Source organism: Taudactylus pleione, unplaced genomic scaffold (assembly GCF_031769625.1).
Source record: "Taudactylus pleione unplaced genomic scaffold, aTauple2 ptg000169l, whole genome shotgun sequence".
In the NCBI taxonomy this organism is placed as follows: Eukaryota; Metazoa; Chordata; class Amphibia; order Anura; family Myobatrachidae; genus Taudactylus; species Taudactylus pleione.
In genome coordinates, this window is record NW_028284571.1 from 4114756 (window position 1) to 4121016 (window position 6261).

Consider the following 6261-nt stretch of genomic DNA (forward strand, 5'->3'; position numbering starts at 1 on the left):
AAGTGTGTGTTTACTGTGCTGGGATCTGGGGGGTCTCCTGTCTCTCTGCTGTGATAGGAGGAGCCTGAAAGAGGAACTGCACTGATCCACGCCCAAGCAGGTTCCAGAAGAAAACCAGGTACGATCCACTCAGTGACATCCCACCAAATTGGGGGTGTTACACATGTGCAGCACTACCCACAGCTGCAGTAATTTTGTGTGCCCACCCCAACCCCCCCACCCCCCTTGTCCCGCACTTACCTGCCTGCTGCAGCGCCTCCGGCTCCGGTGTCTGCTCTGACACGTGTTCACCCAGCAGACCACAGTACAGTTTAGTAAAAAAAAAGTTTTTTTTTTTTTCTAAAATGTATTGTGTTCTGCTGGGAGAACACAGTGTCCGAGCAGAAACTGGAGCCAGAGGAGGGACCAAAGCGCCGGAGGAAGACGCCGGGGGACCTGCACACGCTCACACAGGAAAGTGTCACCTGCTATTCGCCACCTCACAGTGTCGAATAGTAACTCCATCAAATTCTGAAAATACATAATTTTCGGAATTTGATGAATACCATAATTTCTACATCCCCATACTAATGTACTAATGTATGACAAGTGTGGAAATTAACGCAGGGAGACTTAACCAGGAGATATCAGTGATATCTCCTGGGTTAAGTTTCTTCATGAATACTAAAATAACGGTAATTAAGGAAAATGTCCTTGAAAACGTTATTTTAGTGATGATGAATAGGCCCCTTTAACTTTATTCTGTATATAAGACTCTGGGCCTCATTCAGACCCACTCACAAGCGGCTGTCCGCTCGCAAGTGGGTCGATGGTGTGCACTGCGCATGCGCACGACGGAGGGAGCTCCGTCGTGCGCATGCGCCAGACGCGACGAGCGAAGGACTTTCCTTCGCTCGTTGTGTCTGATCAAAGGGGGCGTGCTGTCGATGTTGATTGACAGCACGCCCCCTTTGGTGGGCGTGCCGGGGGTGTGCCTCCCAGACGGAGGCGTTCCCAAGGGAACGCCTACTGTCAGAAGCCGGCCCCACTGACATCACTAGTGATGTCAGTGGGAGTGATTTTGGCTCTGATAGAGCCAAAATCACTCCAGGGCTTGTGGTCGAAAACCCAGACCACAGGCTTCTGGTCGCACTGGCGATGGTCGCGATGGTCAAGACCATCGCGACCATCATCCTGCACGCTCGTATGAGCTGTGGGTGGTGACCCACAGCTATACGAGCGTCCAGGAGGATGCTCCATTTTTATGGAGGACAGCCCTCATTCAGAGCGAGCGCTCTGCTCAGAGCGTCCGGCTCTGAATGAGGGCCTCTATGTGCAATTATCAGCTTTTTCATTTTTAAAATTATATTCTTGTTATCACGTACATAGAATATCATGTGCAATAAGAATACCACATACAGTATATGGAATATCATGTGCAATAAGAATACCACGTACATGGAATATCATGTGCAATAAGAATACCACGTACATAGAATATCTTGTGCATTAAGCATACTATGTACTAGGGATGTGCGCCGACCCCCGTGTTTTGGTTTTTGATCTGGATCTCCACTGGTTTTGGATCTGGATTGGTTTTGCCAAAACCTCACCTCCGTGTTTTGTTTACGTGTTTTGGATCTGGATTTTTTCTTAAAAAATAAAAAAACAGCTAAAATCACTTAAAATGGGCCTTTTTTTGTTCCTACAGTATTAATAACCTCAATAACAATTATTTCCACTCATTTCCAGTCAATTTTGACCACCTCACAGCTCACAATATTGATTTTTTCATCTATTTAAAGGGCCAAAAGGTTGCATCCAGCTAACTGGCTCAAAACTGATTGATATAATTATTAATAGAGTTGAGGACTGTGCAAAGATGATGGTTGGGATACCCTTGAGGATTGAAGAAATGATAGTTGATAGATGGTGCAGCCCCTGGCTGTAAAATTGATAATAAATTAATTAAAAAACAATTCATTGGTGCAGCCCGAGGCTGAATAATTAATTATAATTTAATTAAAAAAGTAAAAAACTATTCATTGGGTGAAGCCCCTGGCTGAATAATTAATAAAAAGAAATTCATTGGTGCAGCCCCTGGCTGTAAAATTGATAATAAATTAATTAACAAACAAATAATTGGTTCCTAAACCAACCATAACATTAATTTAAAATGTCAGGCAGCAATGCCCACCAGCACATAATGGAAAGGAAAACGGTGCAAGATGGAATAGTCCTTGGGCCCTCCCACCCACCCTTACGTTGTATACGAAACAGGACATTCACAGTTACAATAATTTCAGCGACAAGGACTGCCAATTGTGGCTGAAATGATTGGTTTGTTTGGACCCCCATAAAACAAGCTGCCAATGTGCATTGGACATGGAAATGAAAATGATCCCATACACAAACTGGCTTTATATTACAAGTTGCCATCGTCCTCGTCCTCGTCATCCCCATCAGTGTGTACATCCTCTTCTTCACACAATATTAATTTGTCCCCTTTGGAATTCACCATAGGCGCCTCTGTCATTTTTTTATGTAATTGTTGGTAGAGGTCTTCCTCGTGGAATTTGTAATTAATTTAAATGAACATCATCTTTTCCACATTTTGAGGAAGTAACCTCCTACACCGATCACTGACAAGGTTCCCAGCTGCACTGAAAACTCTTTCGAAGTACACACTGGAGGGTGGGCAACTTAAGTAATGCAAAGCCAGTTTGGGTATGGGACTCCAAATTGCCTCTTTTTCCTGCCAGTACTGAAAGGGACTATCTGACATGCCTATTAGGATGTTATCTCTGAAATAGTCCTCCACCATTCTGTGAATGGAGACCGTATCACATATAGCCATTGTAGAAGACATGTTACTAGTAGGCAGTTCTCTCAGGCCCGACCAGATGTCATTTTTTTGTGAACGATCTGCATGACCAGCAGGCATTTTGTAAGGAAAATTGAGTTTTTCTACTTCAGGGTCCATAGGGTATCCACAGGATACCTTGGGGTATAGGTGTGACGTCAGTCGCAGGGCACCAAAGAGTTAAGCTTTCAGCCTCCCAGGATGCACTAGGTCCCCCTCCTATACCCCGCCCCCGGGCCAAGGCACCTCAGTTTAGTTTGGTGCCCGGCCGGCGTCGGGTGCACCTGTCGGAGTGGGGGCTAGAAGAGCCCCTGAAGCTTTCTTCAGTGCAGCTGTGGCTGCACATCTGGATGTACAGCATGGACAGTCAGTCCTGACGTCCATGCTGTCTTCCCTACACCCCCGCCGGTACCAGAACGCCGGTACCGATCCGGGGATGCTGGTGAGCATCTGGGGTCACAGCTAGCGGTGACCCCAGATGTTCCGGACCATGGCCGGATCCAAGGGGGACAAAGGTAAGCAGCGGGGTCCCGCGGTGGGTCCCCGCTGGTCACATGGTCCTGAGTCCCCAGGCAGGGGGCTCCCTGGGGACTGGCTGCAGCGTGGAGCCAGGTACTGAACCTGCGCTTTCCACTACCCCCTGGGACAGCGGACCGCAGCAGAGCGGTAGCGCTGCGGCGTCCCAGGGGTTAAATGCATGCCAGGGGAGCGCGCCTTCCCTGTCTCACAGCCGGCGCCTCCCCCGCTGCACACAGCCCTCTCTGCACTGTGCTGACTGGTCCTGTGTCAGCGCTCCTCCCCCAGGCCAGCTTCTCTCTGCTCCTCGGCGGCCATCTTCTTGCAACGCATGGTGAACGCTGCTGGAAGTCTGGAAGGAAGCATCGTGGTCTGGGTCCCCCCGCATACCTCTCCTCCGCTGTGGCTCAGGTCTGTGTATGCAGCGCTGTGTCCTACCAGGCCCTGTGTCTGTGTAGTTGAGTGATCAGCGCTGTTAGTGCAGGAATTGTTATTTCTCTGCATTGTATGTGACTGTGCTAGCGCTGCCTGTAACTTTTCTTCTCTAAACTGTCAGCTTTATTACTGTCCCTGTTCTTTCTGCTAAAGCCCTTGCGGTGCGGTGCTGCAGGGTGGTCTCTCGCCTATTTAATACTTAATTGGTGAGAGAGGTCACATACGTGGTGCCATCATGTCTGAAAGTGATTTTCCCCTCCGGCTACAGTGTACCACGTGCAAAGTACCGTTAGCGGAGGGGGAGGGTAGCGCGGAGGGCCTTTGCCGGCAGTGTTTGTCCATGGCGCGGCCTATTACGGTTACAGCACCGGTACAGGAGCCGCCCTGGGCTTGTTTCGCTCAGGCGTTAACAGCTTTAGTGGGCCAGTTAGCTCCGCAGCCCGCGTTTACTCCGATGTGTTTGTCCCAGCAGTCTGTGGTGTCGTCACCCATGCAGGGGTTCCCACGACAGTTGGTGGTACCCCACAGTCTCCCTATTTCCCCGCTCCCGGGTTCTCAGGAGCCAGCGTGGGTTAACTCCCTGACGAGTTCTGTACAGCACTTGTCGGATGTGTTGCAAGGGGAGTCTGTGATGCGGCCTCATAAAAGGCCGGTGGCGTCTCTGTCCGCTCCTTATGAGGATGACGAAGGGACGTCTGATGATGGGGAGATTCTGGATCCTTACGATCAGGAACCTCTCCATACTAAGGACGCTGATGCTAAGTCCAAAGTATATATTCCTGGACTTATTCGGGCGGTCCGCACAGACTTGGTGATTGAGGACGAAGTTCCCCCAGCGGCTAAATCTAAGTATGCCTTTTTCAAAGATGTGAAGGGCGATGCCACAGTCTTTCCTCTTTCGGGTCAGTTGGTGGACCATTTAGAGGAGGCGTGGAAACAACCTGGCAAAAGATACCAGCCGCAGAGACGCCTGGCGGTGGCTTATCCGTTCGCGGATAATTATTTTGCTAAGTGGGAATTCCCTCCACAGGTGGATTCTCACGTGACCCGTCTTGTCCGTAGTGCCACATTGCCGATGCCATCCATGTCCTCCCTTAAGGATGCTACGGACCGCAAGGTAGAAATCTGCCTGAAGTCCGCTTATTCCCTTGCAGGGGGGGCAGCACGGCCGGCTATGGCCATTTGCTGGGTTGCCAGAGCGATGGAGCGCTGGGCGGATTCATTAGAGGCTTCTTTTGAATCCGACTGTCCGGCCGAACAGGCGGAGTTGATTGGCAATCTCCGTGATTCGGCCACCTACATCAACGAGGCGGCTCTAGACATTAGTACTCTGGTGTCTAGAATTTCTTCAGCAGCGGTAGCTGCTCGTCGCACCTTGTGGCTGTGATCCTGGAAGGCGGACGCAGATTCCAAGAAAGGTCTGGAAGCGTTACCGTTTACCGGAGAAGTTCTCTTCGGTCCGGATCTGGATAAGATTGTGGCCACGCTGGCGGCAGCCAAATCTGCTTGTCTCCCGTCGGCCGCTGCTCCTTCTGGTTCTGGACCATCGTCCTTTCGGTCATCTAGGGCCCAGGGCAGGCCCAAACCACAGTCGTTTCCTCGACAGGCTGGCCCTAAGAAATCGGTCAAGCCCCGGAAACAGGCATGGAGTACCAGACGTCCGGCCCCCAAGCCAGATGACAAGCCTGCGGCCTGACGGTCCGGGTCTCCCCTTCTGGGATCCCAGGGTGGGAGGCCGCCTGCTGCAGTTCTCCCGGTGTTGGTCGTTCACTACGACAGACACTTGGGTTCTGGAGGTGGTCTCCCACGGGTACGCCCTCTCCTTCCGGCACAGACCCCCAGCTCGATTCTTCACCACGGGTCTACCATCAGACCGGAACAAGGCTACGGAGCTGCGGAAGGTATTGCACACTATGCTCCAGGCTGGAGTTATAGTGCCTGTTCCATTCTCCCAGAGGGGCCAGGGTTTCTATTCAAATCTATTTTTGGTACAGAAACCCAATGGGTCATATCGTTTGATTCTCAACCTCAAAGCACTCAACAAGTCTTTGCAGGTCCCGAAGTTTCGGATGGAGACCCTACGGTCCATCATTCTGGCGCTGGAACCTGGGGACTACATGGTGTCATTGGACATACAGGACGCTTACCTGCATGTCCCTATTCTTTTGCCCCATCAAGAGTTCCTTCGGTTTGCTATCCGCAGCGACCACTTCCAGTTTCGGGCGTTACCTTTTGGCCTGGCGACAGCACCACGTGTTTTCACCAAGGTGATGGCGGTCATGGCGGCTTCTCTGCGGCTGCAAGGAGTCCGCATGTTGCCGTACTTGGACGACCTGTTATTGGTGGCAGGATCTCCAGAGCTCCTGTTACACCACTTGGACCTGACCATTGCACTGCTGCAACGGCACGGCTGGCTAATCAACTGGCAGAAGTCCACTCTAATCCCGTCTCGGAGGATTCTGCATCTT